General features: G+C 38.8%; 1 long non-coding RNA gene across 1 annotated transcript; it reads right to left on the minus strand.

The window, feature by feature from the left end:
- Window positions 1–1,195: 1,195 nt before the first annotated feature.
- On the minus strand, window positions 1,196–4,206 carry LOC148153696 (uncharacterized). Its single transcript, XR_015766398.1, has 2 exons — window positions 4,120–4,206; window positions 1,196–3,895 (listed from the first exon to the last, which is right to left on the minus strand). It is a non-coding gene; the product is annotated as an uncharacterized LOC148153696 (long non-coding RNA).
- Window positions 4,207–25,057: the final 20,851 nt, after the last annotated feature.

Consider the following 25,057-nt stretch of genomic DNA (forward strand, 5'->3'; position numbering starts at 1 on the left):
ACGCCGTCTTCTTTTCCACTGGAAACTAACTAAACCACCCTCTAGCAATCAGTGGCTAAAAGACACCATGTCTTTTCTAAAATTGGAGAGAATTAGATATTCAGTGAAAGGCAACTCTGCAAAATTTTATAACTTATGGCGCCCTTTCATGACATTTTTTCACTCTCTTCAGTCTCTTCCCTCAGATTGAGTGCTACACCCCATTCCACCCTCCCCCTCCCTCCCTTTTTTTTTTTTTTTTTTTCCCTCTGTTTTCATTATTTATTATTATAATTTTTTTTTTTTTTACTAGGTTTGTTCTTGTGTCTTGTTCACTTAAGAAAGAAAAATACTCATAGGAGGTAAATTGTATGCCTTTTGTCAGTTATGTACTGTTTACCTCTTCTACACCTGTATCCTGTTCGTTTCTATCGTTGCCACAAAGAAGGTGTGTATCACGGCATACTATGTTAAGAGTAAAAATTTTGCCTGTAATGTCTCCTTCCCTTCTAATAAAAATATTAATAAAAAAAAAAAAAAAAAAAAAATCTTTCTGGAGAACAACGTCATGGTTATTCCTGTGAGCAGGCTTCAAATTCACAGATATTTTATTTAAATTAAACACAAAAACTAATTTTTCCTTCATATATGAAGTCAAATTTAACTGGTTCATCACCTGTTGAGGTTTTACCCTGATGAGCTCATTCATGTTTCCCTGTTCAAATATTCAAACAAACCACAAACCGCTGCCTGCATCAGACATGAATTTATCTCGACTCAGATCAACTGTGATTTAGCTGAAAATAAAATGAAAAGACATAAAAACTTAAACGTTAAAGTAAAAACTCTGCATGAACTGAAAGTTCCCTGAAGGTGTTTTCTTTAAATGGAAAACTTAAATATGTCTTTTTGTCACTGGTTTACATAAACATATATTAACCCTGTTAATGTTGAGAGTTGCTGTGAAAGCAAAGATATTTAGACACAAATTTTTTTGTGCTCTGGATTTTGATTTCTTATTATTTATCTAAGAATATGCAGGATATTGAGCCCAAGAAATGTTTTTGTATTCACTTTAATTGCTTCTTTTTATTTCTTTAAAATGCATTTACATTGTTTTATAACAGCAGGTGACTTTTTCAAGTGTTTGTTTTATTTTTAATGCCAACTTTATTATTTATATATGCATATAAACAGAGACAAACTCATGAAGAAGTGACTTTTTTATTGTATTTATTTCTCTTTAAAGCAGAGTGTTTTTGTTTTAAGCTCCTGTTTGTAGTTTTAAATAATTTACAGACAAAAATTTCACAGGAAAATTTTTATTGAACAGAAATCAAATCAAATTTTGAAGCACAGTTTTGGTTGCAGGCAGTGTTGTGGTACTCGAGATCGGTCTTGGTCTCGAGTCCGGTCTTAAGACCGTTTTCTGATAGTCTCGGTCTCGTCTCGGACTCGACCGCATTTGGTCTCGGTCTTGTCTCGGTCTCGGGCTCTGAGGACTCGGCAATTTATTTCAAGACCAGTCGAGACCGCAACTGTGAAAATATCACTAAACGTACAGCATACTGTCCTGTTTATTTGTTAACATCTTTCTTTTCAGTGGATGCAAAACGCACCGATTAAAATCCAGGCGACTACTGTTTCTGTTACTCCCCCCTCCCTCCTCCGCTCCCCTCCCCCTCCCCACCTTCCACTCACGCGCGGCGCTCCAGGACATGCGCAGTGGTTTCCTCTCAGCGGCAGAAAATGTTTGTCTAATCGTCAGTAATATAATAGCGCTACATAAATAGTAAGAAATCCGATAGCCACAGCTAACTCAGCAGCGCTTCGCTTTCACAGACGGTGGGAACAACGTCTAACTTTTTTCGTCACTTAGAAAAGAAGCTCAAAGAAGGTAAGCTCTGCTAACGTGATGTTAGCAAAGCTAGCTGTACAGAGACACATAAGAATTTGTGATGAAAAAAAGTCACTCACTGTCTGAGTTATTGTGCGGAGGTGTTGATTGCCTTGTCGCACATATAGGACAACGCTGTGTCCAAAAGTCTGCAATATAGTGATGTGACATTCAGAAACAGTCGATTCTTCTCCACGGCTCTTTATTTATTAGATAGGACTGGAGTGTCACTCACTGAGAGCCGTTGTTCTATCAGGTAGCCATACGCTGTCAGAATAGCATACGTGCAGAGTACCATGCCTGCGCATGCGCATTAAGAAGTCCGATCGTCAGAGGAGTTGTCAGTTCACCATATGCAGCAAGTTATGACGAAAATAAGTCATTAAATTGTTTATAATATGACATAATATGATAACTAGATGGATATACATGCGTTGTCATGGTTTCAAAGTGTATTTAAAGCAGGTCTGGCTTTAGCTGGATGTCATACAACTGTTAATAACCAAGTGTATGATGATCTACGTCATGATTCTATGTTGCTGATTAAATAAAATCATATGGTAATGACAGCGTATGCATGTCTGAGCTAAGCATACCACTATCTGACAACGTATGCTGATCTGACAGAACACCGTGAGTTCGTGTTAAACCCGTTTTTTGTTCTAGTAATGCTCTGTGTACACTGCATCATTATTTAATTTAATTATGTACGTTGATATTTAAATTAACAAATAACTAAAACACAAGAAAGAAAGAGCATGCAGAGCATGCACATTGCTCTTTGATTGTTTTTGTTCAAAGTGGCAGCTGTAATGTCTGCCATGGTGTCAGACTACCTGGCTTCATGTACTGGGATAGAGAGTGAAAACAGTCACGATGAGCGCCTTCTGTTTGGTTACTTATTGCTTGTTGCTCCTTGGTCAGTGTTCATAGTTGAGCGTTATTTACCATCAGGGCATTTCCTCAATTGCTATGTTTAATGGTGCAACAGTGGTGGTTTCTTACATGAGCAATATGGGCAAATGTCCAGGGTGTTATGTTTTTAGGGATGGCACGAGACCATCACACATTGTAACACAGAAATGGAATATTTAATATTGGTAAAATGTATTAAGTATTTAATATCTAGTTGTTTTTATGGGAATATGGATCTTTCAGATTATTTTGAGAAGCAATTTTGATCATATTTCACATTTTATCATATCATGTAGAGCGCGGTGCTGGTCTTGGTCTTGACTCGGTCTCGACTTTCCTCGGTCTTGGTCTTGACTTGGTCTCGGACCCTAAAAGTCTTGGTCTTGTCTCGGTCTCGATACACTCTGGTCTTGGTCTTGTCTTGGTCTCGGGTTAGGTGGTCTTGAACACAACACTGGTTGCAGGAGACATTTTGTTCTCAACAAGTAGCAACGATCAGGACTACATGATGATGTTGTTCTTCCTTGCAGGACATGTACCTGAACGCTGGTGGTGTGACTGTGTCGTACTTCGAGTGGCTCAAGAATCTCAATCATGTCAGTTATGGGAGACTGACCTTCAAGTACGAGAGAGACTCAAACTACCACCTTCTCAGTGAGTACAAAACGCTCCGCAGTCCTAACATGACCTCCAGAATATGGTTTGGGGAAGAGGGTGAAGGGAAGGAAGGGTCAGGAGACGGAGAGAAACGATCTCAGAAACAATTGAATTAATCCTCTAAATGCGATTTTTTTTAAACCAATTAAAAAATTTTTTCCTTTTTGTCTTACAACCATGTATCACACACATCTGAGTTGTCGGATAAAACATAATGACACCTGCATCTGTGTCCCATTTGTAACAGATTTCTTCAGGTCCTTTTCCATATGTATTCTCTATGCGTTCAAGCATTTCTTCAGGATGTTCTGTGTAAAACATGTACTTGTCTTCCTTTCCATCTCTCTCAGAGACAAACAGAACCGCTGGGTTAGCTGTCATTTGACTTTCCCGTTGTTTTTTTTTATTCCATGGTGATGTTCCAGTCAAATGAAATTCAAAAGGCATCTACATAAAAAAAAAAAATCAAACAGAGACGTATTAATAAAAATTTACTTATTGCGTTGACATGATAAAAAAAACAATCGGGGTGAGATTTCTGTTAACATAACATATTACGCATTTGGAGGGAAAGTTTACATTAAAAGCTGCCTTAAAAGGGATTTTATCTGTTTCTTATTTTTCATCAACTGATCCTTCAGACAGATCACAGTAAAAGTTGGTTTGTTTACCTCTTGGGCCATCTTTCACTGTTTTTATGCTTCAAACAGTAACTGGTGGTGAAAACAAACAGGCTGACTGGTGTACCAGTTGTTTCCTAAAAACACAGAATAACAACGGTTGTTAAATATTTTACTGCTGCTTCACTGGTCGTATGAAAAGTTCTGCTGTAAACACATCTTTATAATTTTCTGGCAAAATGTGAAGCATTTGTGTTATTTTTTTATTTCTTTAAAACAGAAGATGGTCTGTTTTGATCTGCACTTGTGTCATGAAGAAAAGAAATAAAAGTAATGATAATGTGATTAAAAAATGTGAAGGCAAATAGAAATCTTACCCGGTTTAGTGGCTGAGGCGGCACTGATGTGGTTCTGCTAGCAGCTTCCAACAGTGTTTGTGTTTCTTTCCTGCCTTTTCCTGCTTATTTATACCCTCTCTGTATTTCACAGCAGCCAATCATATAGGGGTACATTTATTTTTCACTATGTGTGATGGAGAAGAATAAAATGTACTTTATAGAACCAGTTTGCCTTGAACTTCCAGATTTAAAGTACCGACGTTTTGCTGATATGTTTTCGTTGAGAAGACAATGACTGTTATAAAAAAATGCAGTCCTGGGTTGGGTGACCAGATGATCCACTTTGAGTCATCGCCCCACATTTTGATTCACATCTGTCATCCCAGAGATGAGTTTACCAACATTAGTATTGATTTTAGGTTTCAAAGTGAGCAATGTGGGACAAATGTTTCTACTGTGAAGCATGTGAGGTACTTTTCTGTTTTTTTCAGGGATAAATGCTGCATCTTTGGCCATTTCTACCTTTTAGTCTTTGTTACATGTCTCCTTGTTATGAAAGCATCTTAAAAAGCTCTAAACGAATCCACACGTCTGTCTTCTTTCCCTGTTGCCTCCTTCCAGTGTCTGTGCAGGAGAGTCTAGAGAGGAAGTTTGGGAAGCAGGGAGGACCCATCCCCATCGTTCCCACCGCCGACTTCCAGGCCAGAATTGCTGTGAGTATCGTCTGCTCTCCTCAGCTAAAGCAAAATCGATACAAGATCTGTACCAGAAAGCACTGCCTCCAGAAAATAGCCACATCATTCATTATGATATTTTAGGTTTAGAAAACTGATGCATCTCCATGATTTGGTGTTTAATAATCCTCATTTGCAGGGCGCCTCTGAGAAGGACATTGTTCACTCTGGTCTGGCCTACACCATGGAGCGCTCCGCCCGGGTGAGTTTGGCACCAAGTTAGGAAGGCAGAAGTTATGAACCAAAAGCTGCTCAGTTAATGCACCAATTTAAAAAACAGTTTTTAAATTAAACGCTTTATTGCAGCTTCACATTGCAGTAAGATGTTTTTTCCTTCTTCCGGTATTTCTTTCCTCCTTCCTTTGTCTTTGTGTTTGTGTGTTTCTTTCCCAGCTTGCACAAGAAGTTCTAGTTGTAAATTTTTGGTGAATTTGAGTGTTTTCTGTTTTGAAATGAGTCCAGATGAGTGGAGGACTCTGGAGATTTGAGTCTGTTTCATTTTTGTTAGACGTGTCCAAACTTTTCGTCACATGGGCCAAAATCGTTGAGTCAGAAGTGGGCCAAGAAAATAAAAATAAAATCAAACAAGTAAAGTTGTCCAGTTTTTGCTGTAGACCCAAAACTTAAAAATATTTTTTTTATTTATTTATTCAAATCTTCTGAAATAAAAGAAAGTTAATCTAGTTTTCTTTTTTTTTTGGGAGTGGGGGGCTGATTGAACAAATTTATTCTGTTTATAAAAAAAATAAAAATTTGGTCACCATCTTTCAAAACACTTGCTTTATTTAACCACGTTTAATAAATGAAATAAAAGCTGATATGGTGCAGCAAAGTCTTTGTGTTAAACTTGACATTTCCCAATATTAGAAAATTATATTGGTAATAATTTCACCCTGAATAAAATTAAAGTTTGCACAGATCAAATTTGTTTCCTTCTTGAATTACAGTTGGGGCCACACAAAATCACTCAAAGGGCCACAAATGGCCCCCGAGCCGCACTTTGGACACCCCTGATTTATGAAGTAGAAATGTTCTAGCAAATCATTTCTGCTGTTTCGCAGTACAAGAGAGTAACATTTCTGAAGCTGCTTATTAGTTGATTTTGCACCAATTAAATCAATAGAAACATTATATACTGTAGGCGATTCTGTTTTTCCCATTTTAAAAATAAATAAGTTTTCTATCATCTGCCTTTGCAGCAAATCATGCGCACAGCAGGGTTTTTACTTATTGTTGCTTTTGGTGCATAGAATTTAAAATCCAATTGTTCATCATTGGTGCAAATTTGTAAGTGTTGAATCAAAAGGCAACTGGACTTCTTGTCTTTTCCAAGAATTTCTCACCCCTCATCCAAAAGGCTCCTTCAGTTCATTGGAAGCAGCTTTTATTGCCTTTACGTTGCAGCCAGAACAACCACACGACTTTCTGACCTGAACCTCCATCCGGGTCAAATATTTGGGTTGTTCTGGTCACGTTTCGGAGGCGGAGGGAGGGTTTATCTACACGAACACACAGGTGAGGCCGGGGAAGCAGAGGGGGCGCTACAGGCTGCAGTGGGGGTTAGGCGGTGAGGGGAAAGCCGAGGTGCGGCGTCTGGAAGAGTCTGTTCTGATTTTGGTTCCGAAAATTCACAAAAAAATATGCTGAACATCTGGAGTCGGGTACGGCGAGGCGAGGAAGGCGAGGGGCAGCTGGAGGGTCCGGAAGGAGACTAGTACCCCTAGAAATGAGAACAACGGATTTAGAGCAACACATGACTGCTAGAAATAAATTAATAACAGTGTTTGAAGCCTAAACACTGATTTTAACAAAGGTCGTCCTTATCGATGGTAGATGTCTTCAAAAATCAGACAGAATTGGTGCTAAAATTTTTGTTTGTGCTGCTATCATTTTAAAGATATCAAGAAATGTTTCCAGAGGTCATGAAAGGTCAACCAGCCGCCCCACCTTCAATAAGACAAAGTTGGTGTCAATCAACTCAACTACGTTTGTGCTGCTTTGGCTTTGAAGATGTATGTTAAAGTTTGAAGGTCATCTTGATTTAGTAAAAGTGTGTGTGTGTGTGTGGGGGGGCGTCTGGTTGACCTGTTGACCTTTAAACTTTCAAAGCCAAAGCAGCACAAACAAAAAAAATTGCTGCATAAAAACCAGCCCAATCAGTTGATTGCCACCAATTTTGATTTGCACAATGTGGGGCGGCTGGTTGACCTTTCATGACCTCTGGAAACATTTCTTAATATCTTTAAAATGAGAGCAGCACAAACAAAAATGTTGCTGCACAAACATTTAACAAAAAATTGTCTGATCTGAAGAATGTGTTTCTAGTGCAAATATCTTATTGCACTTCAAAACACACAAAACTAACTTACAGGTAACTTTTCAGCAGTTGTAGAAACTCATTTTAAGTAAATAATTACTTAATATTGATTAAAAAGTGTTAATTCCAGATAAATTTACTCATAATAAGACAATTTCCCCATAATAGCACTTTTTCATCAATATCAAGGAAATATTCACTTAAATTTCTACAACTGCAGAAAAGTTACTTGTAAGTTAGTTTTCTTATTTCAAGTATATTTCCACTAGACTTAAAATACTTTGTAAGATTGTGTTTTTGCAGTGATCCTCTTTTTCTTCTCAATCCTGTCAATTTTTGTCCTAAGAAAAACTTCCATAGTTGATGATACTGATGGGGAAAATTATGTAAAATACATATAATAAGCTGTGCAACTTGTTTATCTCTATCAATAAGTCAGTACACAGTTCACAGGAAAATTTTTATTGAACAGAAATCAAATCAAATTTTGAAGCACAGTTTTGGTTGCAGGAGACATTTTGTTCTCAACAAGTAGCAACGATCAGGACTACATGATGTTGTTCTTCCTTGCAGGACATGTACCTGAACGCTGGTGGTGTGACTGTGTCGTACTTCGAGTGGCTCAAGAATCTCAATCATGTCAGTTATGGGAGACTGACCTTCAAGTACGAGAGAGACTCAAACTACCACCTTCTCAGTGAGTACAAAACGCTCCGCAGTCCTAACATGACCTCCAGAATATGGTTTGGGGAAGAGGGTGAAGGGAAGGAAGGGTCAGGAGACGGAGAGAAACGATCTCAGAAACAATTGAATTAATCCTCTAAATGCGATTTTTTTTAAACCAATTAAAAAATTTTTTCCTTTTTGTCTTACAACCATGTATCACACACATCTGAGTTGTCGGATAAAACATAATGACACCTGCATCTGTGTCCCATTTGTAACAGATTTCTTCAGGTCCTTTTCCATATGTATTCTCTATGCGTTCAAGCATCTTTCCAGGTTCTTTTGTGTAAAACATGTACTTGTCTTCCTGTCCATCTCTCTCAGAGACAAACAGAACCTCTGGGTTATCTCTCATTTGTTTTTCCCGTTCTGTTTTTCTACGCCATGCTGTTTCACCATTTTGAGTAAATCTTTGCGGCATCTGCATAAAAAAGAAAATCCAAAAGAGACGTATTAATAAAAATTTACTTAGGACGTTGACATGATAAAAAAACAATTGGGGTGAGATTTCTGTTAACATATTACGCATTTGGAGGGAAAGTTTACATTAAAAGCTGCCTTAAAAGGGATTTTATCTGTTTCTTATTTTTCATCAACTGATCCTTCAGACAGATCACAGTAAAAGTTAGTTTGTTTACCTCTTCGGCCATCTTTCACTGGTTTTATGCTTCAAACAGTAACTGGTGGTGAAAACAAACAGGCTGACTGGTGTACCAGTTGTTTCCTAAAAACACAGAATAACAACGGTTGTTAAATATTTTACTGCTGCTTCGCTGGTCGTATGAAAAGTTCTGCTGTAAACACATCTTTATAATTTTCTGGCAAAATGTGAAGCATTTGTGTTATTTTTTTATTTCTTTAAAACAGAAGATGGTCTGTTTTGATCTGCACTTGTGTCATGAAGAAAAGAAATAAAAGTAATGATAATGTGATTAAAAAATGTGAAGGCAAATAGAAATCTTACCCGGTTTAGTGGCTGAGGCGGCACTGATGTGGTTCTGCTAGCAGCTTCCAACAGTGTTTGTGTTTCTTTCCTGCCTTTTCCTGCTTATTTATACCTTCTCTGTATTTCACAGCAGCCAATCATATAGGGGTAAATTTATTTTTCACTATGTGTGATGGAGAAGAATAAAATGTACTTTGTAGAACCAGTTTGCCTTGAACTTCCAGATTTAAAGTACCGACGTTTTGCTGATATGTTTTCGTTGAGAAGACAATGACTGTTATAAAAAAATGCAGTCCTGGGTTGGGTGACCAGATGATCCACTGTGTGTTTCCGTCCTGCATTTTGATTCACATCTGTCATCCCAGAGATGAGTTTACCAACATTAGTATTGATTTTAGGTTTCAAAGTGAGCAATGTGGGACAAATGTTTCTACTGTGAAGCATGTGAGGTACTTTTCTGTTTTATTCAGGGATAAATGCTGCATCTTTGGCCATTTCTACCTTTTAGTCTTTGTTACATGTCTCCTTGTTATGAAAGCATCTTAAAAAGCTCTAAACGAATCCACACGTCTGTCTTCTTTCCCTGTTGCCTCCTTCCAGTGTCTGTGCAGGAGAGTCTAGAGAGGAAGTTTGGGAAGCAGGGAGGACCCATCCCCATCGTTCCCACCGCCGACTTCCAGGCCAGAATTGCTGTGAGTATCGTCTGCTCTCCTCAGCTAAAGCAAAATCGATACAAGATCTGTACCAGAAAGCACTGCCTCCAGAAAATAGCCACGTTTTCTACAGGATAAACATAATTCATTATGATGTTTTAGGTTTAGAAAACTGATGCATCTCCATGATTTGGTGTTTAATAATCCTCATTTGCAGGGCGCCTCTGAGAAGGACATTGTTCACTCTGGTCTGGCCTACACCATGGAGCGCTCCGCCCGGGTGAGTTTGGCACCAAGTTAGGAAGGCAGAAGTTATGAACTAAAAGCTGCTCAGTTAATGCACCAATTTAAAAAACAGTTTTTAAATTAAACGCTTTATTGCAGCTTCACATTGCAGTAAGATGTTTTTTCCTTCTTCCGGTATTTCTTTCCTCCTTCCTTTGTCTTTGTGTTTGTGTGTTTCTTTCCCACCTTGCACAAGAAGTACTAGTTGTAAATTTTTGGTGAATTTGAGTGTTTTCTGTTTTGAAATGAGTCCAAATGAGTGGAGGACTCTGGAGATTTGAGTCCGTTTCATTACTGTTAGGGGTGTCCAAACTTTTCGTCATGGCCCATGTGACGTTTATAAAAATAAATAAAAAAAAATTTGGTCACCATCTTTCAAAACACTTGCTTTATTTAACCACGTTTAATAAATTAAATAAAAGCTGATATGGTGCAGCAAAGTCTTTGTGTTAAACTTGACATTTCCCAGTATTAGAAAACTATATTGGTAATAATTTCACCGTGAATAAAATTAAAGTTTGCACCTGCATCCACCGGGACAGATCAGATTTATTTCCATCTTGAATTACAGTTGGGGCCACACAAAATCACTCAAAGGGCCACAAATGGTCCCCAAGCCGCACTTTGGACACCCCTGATTTATGAAGTAGAAATGTTCTAATGAATCATTTCTGCTGTTTCGCAGTACAAGAGAGCAACATTTCCAAATAAATTTTCTTTTCTGAAGCTGCTTATTAGTTGATTTTGCACTAATTAAATCAATAGAAACATTATATACTGTAGGCAATTCTGTTTTTCTCATTTTAAAAATAAATAAGTTTTCTATCATCTGCCTTTGCAGCAAATCATGCGCACAGCAAGCAAGTACAACCTGGGTCTGGACCTGCGGACGGCCGCCTACGTCAACGCCATCGAGAAGGTCTTCAAGGTCTACAACGAAGCTGGGCTGACCTTCACATAAACGCCAACCTGCACTGCTCTCCGTTCCTCCGCTCTCCCTGCTAGTCATCCCTCTCTCCGGCTCCCCTCTACCTCCTCAGACAGCCTTCTGAACATATCACCGTTTACCGCAGCTCCCCACACGCGCAGCCACAACCTCACAATTTCCTCTGCGATATCTGTGCAGCCGTCGACACGCCGCCCTGACCTCGGAGTTGGAGCAGACATCGGTGTTTGTGAAGAGAGAGAAGACTCTTTCCCTCCCTCTGCAGCCCTGTAGGTGTTTGTGTTGTGGCAGCCATGTTTCACGGCGCTCCTATCGTAGTAGCTGAATGCATGTGTAGCCGTTTCTGATGCCTTATTTCGGGATGAGGTGGCGCCTCGAAGGGAGCCGGCCACTTCAGTCTAACGTTGATTAAAAGGGATTTAGATTTAACTCCATGTGAATTAGTCGGATTAGTTGTTTTTAATCTTTCTGGTGAAAAGATTAGCGATTCTAAATTTCAAGGATTCAAGTGTTTTTACTGTCCTCTTCATATTTCTGCTTCCCTTGTTGCTTTAGCTTAACGCAGCTTCTCTAGACGCCGCCGGCCTCTAGAGAGGAGCAGAGGTTTGGCGAGCGCGTTGTGATCACCTTGTTAATTCTCGTCTGTTTAACCGTCCTATTGCTGCATTGAAACAAGTTTTTTTTTTGGAGGAAACTGCTTTTTATTTTTATTGTATTCAATTTTTTTCTTTTTTTGAAACGACAAATAAAATGTTCTTAAAAAGGCGAGTGATTTCTTTAAACTTCTTTACGGCACCTTTACAGGAAATCAGCATAACGTGTACAAACGATGAGGTCTTCATGTGGATACTCTGATTTTTATCTAGGGGTGAATTGATAAATCAACCCAGATTTTCTTAATTTAAGGAGATTGAGGATCAGTCGATACATCTGAAGTGGATCTTATTGATCGTTGTCCTCTTGTTCTGCTGTGAGAGATTTTGACTGACAAACGCACCAAGTCATGTCGGCACGTTCAGTTAGTAACCCCTCTGTTGTCAACTCTGTGTCTTTCTTGCTATATTTAGCAACATTTCAGACAAATTGGGGAAAATCGGAATCAGCAGGTCAGACTTTTTAAAAATCTGTAATCGGTCAGAAAACTAGTTTTATCACAAAAGTTGGAAAATCCCCAAAGAAAAGGTCTAGGTCTGGAAAAAATATTTGATATTTCTACACTTTTATTCATTTTCCAGTTATCAAGAATCAAAAATTGGGATTTTTCTGAGTAAATTCCAAAAATCTGATTTTGGTGTGAGAAATGAGTTTCCCTCACAGTAGAATCCTTTTTATTGGTTTCTATTTCTTGGACACCAAAGCTGCTTGTGAAACCAAGTTGATCCAATGATGTTGCCTTTGATTCCCATTGACAGTTGTAGGCACTGTGTAAGATACTGATTGCACATAAGCTCTCCACATGACTCCACTTGAAATAATGTGCCTATCCCTTTACAGGAAACGATTACTCCAGAGTTACCAGTTTGCTGCATTTCTGCTTGCAGCTCCAAATTAAATTTACTTTAAGTCTGTTGACTTTATTATTCCTCCACAACAAATAAAGACATAAACACCATAGTTGGATTCAACAAAACCTTTTTTATTTTCACATTTACGGTTTATAAAATCAGCGAATTTGATGTGATGCCAACTTAAACACAGTGCGTGACTCAGGTTGGTTGTGTGTGTGTGTGTGTCGTGTTGGTTTGTGTTTCTTTTTCTCTGAAGTGTGTGTGATTACATGGGTGTGTCGTTCTGTAAGGAAACATGCAGTCGTCGGTTTCAGTTGACCTCAAAGTAAAACGTAAAAAAAAAGAAAATGCACACACACTCTTCTGGTTGAACCTCCTCTACTTGAACACACGTACACACACTCTTAAAGCGATGGCTGATGGCGTGATGCTCGGCGGCAGGGGAAGGGACTATCCGACCGGCCCAGACGGCAGAGAGGGAACACGTTCAGCGTAGATAACCACACAGAGCTTAGCTAAAAACGAAACATAAAGCCTTCATTCCTCTCCTTTTCATCAAACTGGACTCACTGGTACATCTGTGGTTTAGATGAACCCAGAAACTCAACTGGATGTTTCCCGTAATTGCACGCAAACCGGTTTCCCAAAGCTCGACTCGCACACGAGGGGAAAAGATGAATATTTCTTTTTTTCTTTAATTTTTAGCATTTTCCGTTACGTATTTTCTGTTGAAACAAGCACATCTATGTCTAGAAGTGAGCATTTTTTCCTTCTTCTGCCAAAGGGATTTTAACACCAATCCGAAAATATCCTGACAAAAATGTAATTTGTCTGTAAAGGAGATTAACACAAAAAACCAGCCATCTTGCTACTAATATAACTGTTTAGTTGTTTTGTTTTAGCTTTGAAATAATTTTATTTTGCAGAAACAGTGGACAGATGTAATCTGCTATCTGATTCAGTGATAGGTTTTGTTTTTACTTATTGTTGCTTTTGGTGCATAGAATTTAAAATCCAATTGTTCATCATTGGTGCAAATTTGTAAGTGTTGAATCAAAAGGCAACTGGACTTCTTGTCTTTTCCAAGAATTTCTCACCCCTCATCCAAAAGGCTCCTTCAGTTCATTGGAAGCAGCTTTTATTGCCTTTACGTTGCAGCCAGAACAACCACACGACTTTCTGACCTGAACCTCCATCCGGGTCAAATATTTGGGTTGTTCTGGTCACGTTTCGGAGGCGGAGGGAGGGTTTATCTACACGAACACACAGGTGAGGCCGGGGAAGCAGAGGGGGCGCTACAGGCTGCAGGGGGGGTTAGGCGGTGAGGGGAAAGCCGAGGTGCGGCGTCTGGAAGAGTCTGTTCTGATTTTGGTTCCGAAAATTCACAAAAAAATATGCTGAACATCTGGAGTCGGGTACGGCGAGGCGAGGAAGGCGAGGGGCAGCTGGAGGGTCCGGAAGGAGACTAGTACCCCTAGAAATGAGAACAACGGATTTAGAGCAACACATGACTGCTAGAAATAAATTAATAACAGTGTTTGAAGCCTAAACACTGATTTTAACAAAGGTCGTCCTTATCGATGGTAGATGTCTTCAAAAATCAGACAGAATTGGTGCTAAAATTTTTGTTTGTGCTGCTATCATTTTAAAGATATCAAGAAATGTTTCCAGAGGTCATGAAAGGTCAACCAGCCGCCCCACCTTCAATAAGACAAAGTTGGTGTCAATCAACTCAACTACGTTTGTGCTGCTTTGGCTTTGAAGATGTATGTTAAAGTTTGAAGGTCATCTTGATTTAGTAAAAGTGTGTGTGTGTGTGTGGGGGGGCGTCTGGTTGACCTGTTGACCTTTAAACTTTCAAAGCCAAAGCAGCACAAACAAAAAAAATTGCTGCATAAAAACCAGCCCAATCAGTTGATTGCCACCAATTTTGATTTGCACAATGTGGGGCGGCTGGTTGACCTTTCATGACCTCTGGAAACATTTCTTAATATCTTTAAAATGAGAGCAGCACAAACAAAAATGTTGCTGCACAAACATTTAACAAAAAATTGTCTGATCTGAAGAATGTGTTTCTAGTGCAAATATCTTATTGCACTTCAAAACACACAAAACTAACTTACAGGTAACTTTTCAGCAGTTGTAGAAACTCATTTTAAGTAAATAATTACTTAATATTGATTAAAAAGTGTTAATTCCAGATAAATTTACTCATAATAAGACAATTTCCCCATAATAGCACTTTTTCATCAATATCAAGGAAATATTCACTTAAATTTCTACAACTGCAGAAAAGTTACTTGTAAGTTAGTTTTCTTATTTCAAGTATATTTCCACTAGACTTAAAATACTTTGTAAGATTGTGTTTTTGCAGTGATCCTCTTTTTCTTCTCAATCCTGTCAATTTTTGTCCTAAGAAAAACTTCCATAGTTGATGATACTGATGGGGAAAATTATGTAAAATACATATAATAAGCTGTGCAACTTGTTTATCTCTATCAATAAGTCAGTACACAGTTCACAGGAAAATTTTTATTGAACAGAAATCAAATCAAATTTTGAAGCACAGTTTTGGTTGCAGGAGACATTTTGTTCTCAACAAGTAGCAACGATCAGGACTACATGATGTTGTTCTTCCTTGCAGGACATGTACCTGAACGCTGGTGGTGTGACTGTGTCGTACTTCGAGTGGCTCAAGAATCTCAATCATGTCAGTTATGGGAGACTGACCTTCAAGTACGAGAGAGACTCAAACTACCACCTTCTCAGTGAGTACAAAACGCTCCGCAGTCCTAACATGACCTCCAGAATATGGTTTGGGGAAGAGGGTGAAGGGAAGGAAGGGTCAGGAGACGGAGAGAAACGATCTCAGAAACAATTGAATTAATCCTCTAAATGCGATTTTTTTTAAACCAATTAAAAAATTTTTTCCTTTTTGTCTTACAACCATGTATCACACACATCTGAGTTGTCGGATAAAACATAATGACACCTGCATCTGTGTCCCATTTGTAACAGATTTCTTCAGGTCCTTTTCCATATGTATTCTCTATGCGTTCAAGCATCTTTCCAGGTTCTTTTGTGTAAAACATGTACTTGTCTTCCTGTCCATCTCTCTCAGAGACAAACAGAACCTCTGGGTTATCTCTCATTTGTTTTTCCCGTTCTGTTTTTCTACGCCATGCTGTTTCACCATTTTGAGTAAATCTTTGCGGCATCTGCATAAAAAAGAAAATCCAAAAGAGACGTATTAATAAAAATTTACTTAGGACGTTGACATGATAAAAAAACAATTGGGGTGAGATTTCTGTTAACATATTACGCATTTGGAGGGAAAGTTTACATTAAAAGCTGCCTTAAAAGGGATTTTATCTGTTTCTTATTTTTCATCAACTGATCCTTCAGACAGATCACAGTAAAAGTTAGTTTGTTTACCTCTTCGGCCATCTTTCACTGGTTTTATGCTTCAAACAGTAACTGGTGGTGAAAACAAACAGGCTGACTGGTGTACCAGTTGTTTCCTAAAAACACAGAATAACAACGGTTGTTAAATATTTTACTGCTGCTTCGCTGGTCGTATGAAAAGTTCTGCTGTAAACACATCTTTATAATTTTCTGGCAAAATGTGAAGCATTTGTGTTATTTTTTTATTTCTTTAAAACAGAAGATGGTCTGTTTTGATCTGCACTTGTGTCATGAAGAAAAGAAATAAAAGTAATGATAATGTGATTAAAAAATGTGAAGGCAAATAGAAATCTTACCCGGTTTAGTGGCTGAGGCGGCACTGATGTGGTTCTGCTAGCAGCTTCCAACAGTGTTTGTGTTTCTTTCCTGCCTTTTCCTGCTTATTTATACCTTCTCTGTATTTCACAGCAGCCAATCATATAGGGGTAAATTTATTTTTCACTATGTGTGATGGAGAAGAATAAAATGTACTTTGTAGAACCAGTTTGCCTTGAACTTCCAGATTTAAAGTACCGACGTTTTGCTGATATGTTTTCGTTGAGAAGACAATGACTGTTATAAAAAAATGCAGTCCTGGGTTGGGTGACCAGATGATCCACTGTGTGTTTCCGTCCTGCATTTTGATTCACATCTGTCATCCCAGAGATGAGTTTACCAACATTAGTATTGATTTTAGGTTTCAAAGTGAGCAATGTGGGACAAATGTTTCTACTGTGAAGCATGTGAGGTACTTTTCTGTTTTATTCAGGGATAAATGCTGCATCTTTGGCCATTTCTACCTTTTAGTCTTTGTTACATGTCTCCTTGTTATGAAAGCATCTTAAAAAGCTCTAAACGAATCCACACGTCTGTCTTCTTTCCCTGTTGCCTCCTTCCAGTGTCTGTGCAGGAGAGTCTAGAGAGGAAGTTTGGGAAGCAGGGAGGACCCATCCCCATCGTTCCCACCGCCGACTTCCAGGCCAGAATTGCTGTGAGTATCGTCTGCTCTCCTCAGCTAAAGCAAAATCGATACAAGATCTGTACCAGAAAGCACTGCCTCCAGAAAATAGCCACGTTTTCTACAGGATAAACATAATTCATTATGATGTTTTAGGTTTAGAAAACTGATGCATCTCCATGATTTGGTGTTTAATAATCCTCATTTGCAGGGCGCCTCTGAGAAGGACATTGTTCACTCTGGTCTGGCCTACACCATGGAGCGCTCCGCCCGGGTGAGTTTGGCACCAAGTTAGGAAGGCAGAAGTTATGAACTAAAAGCTGCTCAGTTAATGCACCAATTTAAAAAACAGTTTTTAAATTAAACGCTTTATTGCAGCTTCACATTGCAGTAAGATGTTTTTTCCTTCTTCCGGTATTTCTTTCCTCCTTCCTTTGTCTTTGTGTTTGTGTGTTTCTTTCCCACCTTGCACAAGAAGTACTAGTTGTAAATTTTTGGTGAATTTGAGTGTTTTCTGTTTTGAAATGAGTCCAAATGAGTGGAGGACTCTGGAGATTTGAGTCCGTTTCATTACTGTTAGGGGTGTCCAAACTTTTCGTCATGGCCCATGTGACGTTTATAAAAATAAATAAAAAAAAATTTGGTCACCATCTTTCAAAACACTTGCTTTATTTAACCACGTTTAATAAATTAAATAAAAGCTGATATGGTGCAGCAAAGTCTTTGTGTTAAACTTGACATTTCCCAGTATTAGAAAACTATATTGGTAATAATTTCACCGTGAATAAAATTAAAGTTTGCACCTGCATCCACCGGGACAGATCAGATTTATTTCCATCTTGAATTACAGTTGGGGCCACACAAAATCACTCAAAGGGCCACAAATGGTCCCCAAGCCGCACTTTGGACACCCCTGATTTATGAAGTAGAAATGTTCTAATGAATCATTTCTGCTGTTTCGCAGTACAAGAGAGCAACATTTCCAAATAAATTTTCTTTTCTGAAGCTGCTTATTAGTTGATTTTGCACTAATTAAATCAATAGAAACATTATATACTGTAGGCAATTCTGTTTTTCTCATTTTAAAAATAAATAAGTTTTCTATCATCTGCCTTTGCAGCAAATCATGCGCACAGCAAGCAAGTACAACCTGGGTCTGGACCTGCGGACGGCCGCCTACGTCAACGCCATCGAGAAGGTCTTCAAGGTCTACAACGAAGCTGGGCTGACCTTCACATAAACGCCAACCTGCACTGCTCTCCGTTCCTCCGCTCTCCCTGCTAGTCATCCCTCTCTCCGGCTCCCCTCTACCTCCTCAGACAGCCTTCTGAACATATCACCGTTTACCGCAGCTCCCCACACGCGCAGCCACAACCTCACAATTTCCTCTGCGATATCTGTGCAGCCGTCGACACGCCGCCCTGACCTCGGAGTTGGAGCAGACATCGGTGTTTGTGAAGAGAGAGAAGACTCTTTCCCTCCCTCTGCAGCCCTGTAGGTGTTTGTGTTGTGGCAGCCATGTTTCACGGCGCTCCTATCGTAGTAGCTGAATGCATGTGTAGCCGTTTCTGATGCCTTATTTCGGGATGAGGTGGCGCCTCGAAGGGAGCCGGCCACTTCAGTCTAACGTTGATTAAAAGGGATTTAGATTTAACTCCATGTGAATTAGTCGGATTAGTTGTTTTTAATCTTTCTGGTGAAAAGATTAGCGATTCTAAATTTCAAGGATTCAAGTGTTTTTACTGTCCTCTTCATATTTCTGCTTCCCTTGTTGCTTTAGCTTAACGCAGCTTCTCTAGACGCCGCCGGCCTCTAGAGAGGAGCAGAGGTTTGGCGAGCGCGTTGTGATCACCTTGTTAATTCTCGTCTGTTTAACCGTCCTATTGCTGCATTGAAACAAGTTTTTTTTTTGGAGGAAACTGCTTTTTATTTTTATTGTATTCAATTTTTTTCTTTTTTTGAAACGACAAATAAAATGTTCTTAAAAAGGCGAGTGATTTCTTTAAACTTCTTTACGGCACCTTTACAGGAAATCAGCATAACGTGTACAAACGATGAGGTCTTCATGTGGATACTCTGATTTTTATCTAGGGGTGAATTGATAAATCAACCCAGATTTTCTTAATTTAAGGAGATTGAGGATCAGTCGATACATCTGAAGTGGATCTTATTGATCGTTGTCCTCTTGTTCTGCTGTGAGAGATTTTGACTGACAAACGCACCAAGTCATGTCGGCACGTTCAGTTAGTAACCCCTCTGTTGTCAACTCTGTGTCTTTCTTGCTATATTTAGCAACATTTCAGACAAATTGGGGAAAATCGGAATCAGCAGGTCAGACTTTTTAAAAATCTGTAATCGGTCAGAAAACTAGTTTTATCACAAAAGTTGGAAAATCCCCAAAGAAAAGGTCTAGGTCTGGAAAAAATATTTGATATTTCTACACTTTTATTCATTTTCCAGTTATCAAGAATCAAAAATTGGGATTTTTCTGAGTAAATTCCAAAAATCTGATTTTGGTGTGAGAAATGAGTTTCCCTCACAGTAGAATCCTTTTTATTGGTTTCTATTTCTTGGACACCAAAGCTGCTTGTGAAACCAAGTTGATCCAATGATGTTGCCTTTGATTCCCATTGACAGTTGTAGGCACTGTGTAAGATACTGATTGCACATAAGCTCTCCACATGACTCCACTTGAAATAATGTGCCTATCCCTTTACAGGAAACGATTACTCCAGAGTTACCAGTTTGCTGCATTTCTGCTTGCAGCTCCAAATTAAATTTACTTTAAGTCTGTTGACTTTATTATTCCTCCACAACAAATAAAGACATAAACACCATAGTTGGATTCAACAAAACCTTTTTTATTTTCACATTTACGGTTTATAAAATCAGCGAATTTGATGTGATGCCAACTTAAACACAGTGCGTGACTCAGGTTGGTTGTGTGTGTGTGTGTGTCGTGTTGGTTTGTGTTTCTTTTTCTCTGAAGTGTGTGTGATTACATGGGTGTGTCGTTCTGTAAGGAAACATGCAGTCGTCGGTTTCAGTTGACCTCAAAGTAAAACGTAAAAAAAAAGAAAATGCACACACACTCTTCTGGTTGAACCTCCTCTACTTGAACACACGTACACACACTCTTAAAGCGATGGCTGATGGCGTGATGCTCGGCGGCAGGGGAAGGGACTATCCGACCGGCCCAGACGGCAGAGAGGGAACACGTTCAGCGTAGATAACCACACAGAGCTTAGCTAAAAACGAAACATAAAGCCTTCATTCCTCTCCTTTTCATCAAACTGGACTCACTGGTACATCTGTGGTTTAGATGAACCCAGAAACTCAACTGGATGTTTCCCGTAATTGCACGCAAACCGGTTTCCCAAAGCTCGACTCGCACACGAGGGGAAAAGATGAATATTTCTTTTTTTCTTTAATTTTTAGCATTTTCCGTTACGTATTTTCTGTTGAAACAAGCACATCTATGTCTAGAAGTGAGCATTTTTTCCTTCTTCTGCCAAAGGGATTTTAACACCAATCCGAAAATATCCTGACAAAAATGTAATTTGTCTGTAAAGGAGATTAACACAAAAAACCAGCCATCTTGCTACTAATATAACTGTTTAGTTGTTTTGTTTTAGCTTTGAAATAATTTTATTTTGCAGAAACAGTGGACAGATGTAATCTGCTATCTGATTCAGTGATAGGTTTTGTTTTTACTTATTGTTGCTTTTGGTGCATAGAATTTAAAATCCAATTGTTCATCATTGGTGCAAATTTGTAAGTGTTGAATCAAAAGGCAACTGGACTTCTTGTCTTTTCCAAGAATTTCTCACCCCTCATCCAAAAGGCTCCTTCAGTTCATTGGAAGCAGCTTTTATTGCCTTTACGTTGCAGCCAGAACAACCACACGACTTTCTGACCTGAACCTCCATCCGGGTCAAATATTTGGGTTGTTCTGGTCACGTTTCGGAGGCGGAGGGAGGGTTTATCTACACGAACACACAGGTGAGGCCGGGGAAGCAGAGGGGGCGCTACAGGCTGCAGGGGGGGTTAGGCGGTGAGGGGAAAGCCGAGGTGCGGCGTCTGGAAGAGTCTGTTCTGATTTTGGTTCCGAAAATTCACAAAAAAATATGCTGAACATCTGGAGTCGGGTACGGCGAGGCGAGGAAGGCGAGGGGCAGCTGGAGGGTCCGGAAGGAGACTAGTACCCCTAGAAATGAGAACAACGGATTTAGAGCAACACATGACTGCTAGAAATAAATTAATAACAGTGTTTGAAGCCTAAACACTGATTTTAACAAAGGTCGTCCTTATCGATGGTAGATGTCTTCAAAAATCAGACAGAATTGGTGCTAAAATTTTTGTTTGTGCTGCTATCATTTTAAAGATATCAAGAAATGTTTCCAGAGGTCATGAAAGGTCAACCAGCCGCCCCACCTTCAATAAGACAAAGTTGGTGTCAATCAACTCAACTACGTTTGTGCTGCTTTGGCTTTGAAGATGTATGTTAAAGTTTGAAGGTCATCTTGATTTAGTAAAAGTGTGTGTGTGTGTGTGGGGGGGCGTCTGGTTGACCTGTTGACCTTTAAACTTTCAAAGCCAAAGCAGCACAAACAAAAAAAATTGCTGCATAAAAACCAGCCCAATCAGTTGATTGCCACCAATTTTGATTTGCACAATGTGGGGCGGCTGGTTGACCTTTCATGACCTCTGGAAACATTTCTTAATATCTTTAAAATGAGAGCAGCACAAACAAAAATGTTGCTGCACAAACATTTAACAAAAAATTGTCTGATCTGAAGAATGTGTTTCTAGTGCAAATATCTTATTGCACTTCAAAACACACAAAACTAACTTACAGGTAACTTTTCAGCAGTTGTAGAAACTCATTTTAAGTAAATAATTACTTAATATTGATTAAAAAGTGTTAATTCCAGATAAATTTACTCATAATAAGACAATTTCCCCATAATAGCACTTTTTCATCAATATCAAGGAAATATTCACTTAAATTTCTACAACTGCAGAAAAGTTACTTGTAAGTTAGTTTTCTTATTTCAAGTATATTTCCACTAGACTTAAAATACTTTGTAAGATTGTGTTTTTGCAGTGATCCTCTTTTTCTTCTCAATCCTGTCAATTTTTGTCCTAAGAAAAACTTCCATAGTTGATGATACTGATGGGGAAAATTATGTAAAATACATATAATAAGCTGTGCAACTTGTTTATCTCTATCAATAAGTCAGTACACAGTTCACAGGAAAATTTTTATTGAACAGAAATCAAATCAAATTTTGAAGCACAGTTTTGGTTGCAGGAGACATTTTGTTCTCAACAAGTAGCAACGATCAGGACTACATGATGTTGTTCTTCCTTGCAGGACATGTACCTGAACGCTGGTGGTGTGACTGTGTCGTACTTCGAGTGGCTCAAGAATCTCAATCATGTCAGTTATGGGAGACTGACCTTCAAGTACGAGAGAGACTCAAACTACCACCTTCTCAGTGAGTACAAAACGCTCCGCAGTCCTAACATGACCTCCAGAATATGGTTTGGGGAAGAGGGTGAAGGGAAGGAAGGGTCAGGAGACGGAGAGAAACGATCTCAGAAACAATTGAATTAATCCTCTAAATGCGATTTTTTTTAAACCAATTAAAAAATTTTTTCCTTTTTGTCTTACAACCATGTATCACACACATCTGAGTTGTCGGATAAAACATAATGACACCTGCATCTGTGTCCCATTTGTAACAGATTTCTTCAGGTCCTTTTCCATATGTATTCTCTATGCGTTCAAGCATCTTTCCAGGTTCTTTTGTGTAAAACATGTACTTGTCTTCCTGTCCATCTCTCTCAGAGACAAACAGAACCTCTGGGTTATCTCTCATTTGTTTTTCCCGTTCTGTTTTTCTACGCCATGCTGTTTCACCATTTTGAGTAAATCTTTGCGGCATCTGCATAAAAAAGAAAATCCAAAAGAGACGTATTAATAAAAATTTACTTAGGACGTTGACATGATAAAAAAACAATTGGGGTGAGATTTCTGTTAACATATTACGCATTTGGAGGGAAAGTTTACATTAAAAGCTGCCTTAAAAGGGATTTTATCTGTTTCTTATTTTTCATCAACTGATCCTTCAGACAGATCACAGTAAAAGTTAGTTTGTTTACCTCTTCGGCCATCTTTCACTGGTTTTATGCTTCAAACAGTAACTGGTGGTGAAAACAAACAGGCTGACTGGTGTACCAGTTGTTTCCTAAAAACACAGAATAACAACGGTTGTTAAATATTTTACTGCTGCTTCGCTGGTCGTATGAAAAGTTCTGCTGTAAACACATCTTTATAATTTTCTGGCAAAATGTGAAGCATTTGTGTTATTTTTTTATTTCTTTAAAACAGAAGATGGTCTGTTTTGATCTGCACTTGTGTCATGAAGAAAAGAAATAAAAGTAATGATAATGTGATTAAAAAATGTGAAGGCAAATAGAAATCTTACCCGGTTTAGTGGCTGAGGCGGCACTGATGTGGTTCTGCTAGCAGCTTCCAACAGTGTTTGTGTTTCTTTCCTGCCTTTTCCTGCTTATTTATACCTTCTCTGTATTTCACAGCAGCCAATCATATAGGGGTAAATTTATTTTTCACTATGTGTGATGGAGAAGAATAAAATGTACTTTGTAGAACCAGTTTGCCTTGAACTTCCAGATTTAAAGTACCGACGTTTTGCTGATATGTTTTCGTTGAGAAGACAATGACTGTTATAAAAAAATGCAGTCCTGGGTTGGGTGACCAGATGATCCACTGTGTGTTTCCGTCCTGCATTTTGATTCACATCTGTCATCCCAGAGATGAGTTTACCAACATTAGTATTGATTTTAGGTTTCAAAGTGAGCAATGTGGGACAAATGTTTCTACTGTGAAGCATGTGAGGTACTTTTCTGTTTTATTCAGGGATAAATGCTGCATCTTTGGCCATTTCTACCTTTTAGTCTTTGTTACATGTCTCCTTGTTATGAAAGCATCTTAAAAAGCTCTAAACGAATCCACACGTCTGTCTTCTTTCCCTGTTGCCTCCTTCCAGTGTCTGTGCAGGAGAGTCTAGAGAGGAAGTTTGGGAAGCAGGGAGGACCCATCCCCATCGTTCCCACCGCCGACTTCCAGGCCAGAATTGCTGTGAGTATCGTCTGCTCTCCTCAGCTAAAGCAAAATCGATACAAGATCTGTACCAGAAAGCACTGCCTCCAGAAAATAGCCACGTTTTCTACAGGATAAACATCATTCATTATGATGTTTTAGGTTTAGAAAACTGATGCATCTCCATGATTTGGTGTTTAATAATCCTCATTTGCAGGGCGCCTCGGAGAAGGACATTGTTCACTCTGGTCTGGCCTACACCATGGAGCGCTCCGCCCGGGTGAGTTTGGCACCAAGTTAGGAAGGCAGAAGTTATGAACTAAAAGCTGCTCAGTTAATGCACCAATTTAAAAAACAGTTTTTAAATTAAACGCTTTATTGCAGCTTCACATTGCAGTAAGATGTTTTTTCCTTCTTCCGGTATTTCTTTCCTCCTTCCTTTGTCTTTGTGTTTGTGTGTTTCTTTCCCACCTTGCACAAGAAGTACTAGTTGTAAATTTTTGGTGAATTTGAGTGTTTTCTGTTTTGAAATGAGTCCAAATGAGTGGAGGACTCTGGAGATTTGAGTCCGTTTCATTACTGTTAGGGGTGTCCAAACTTTTCGTCATGGCCCATGTGACGTTTATAAAAATAAATAAAAAAAAATTTGGTCACCATCTTTCAAAACACTTGCTTTATTTAACCACGTTTAATAAATTAAATAAAAGCTGATATGGTGCAGCAAAGTCTTTGTGTTAAACTTGACATTTCCCAGTATTAGAAAACTATATTGGTAATAATTTCACCGTGAATAAAATTAAAGTTTGCACCTGCATCCACCGGGACAGATCAGATTTATTTCCATCTTGAATTACAGTTGGGGCCACACAAAATCACTCAAAGGGCCACAAATGGTCCCCAAGCCGCACTTTGGACACCCCTGATTTATGAAGTAGAAATGTTCTAATGAATCATTTCTGCTGTTTCGCAGTACAAGAGAGCAACATTTCCAAATAAATTTTCTTT

Source organism: Poecilia mexicana, unplaced genomic scaffold (assembly GCF_051168715.1).
Source record: "Poecilia mexicana isolate PSO_F unplaced genomic scaffold, ASM5116871v1 scaffold_19, whole genome shotgun sequence".
Classification (NCBI taxonomy): Eukaryota; Metazoa; Chordata; class Actinopteri; order Cyprinodontiformes; family Poeciliidae; genus Poecilia; species Poecilia mexicana.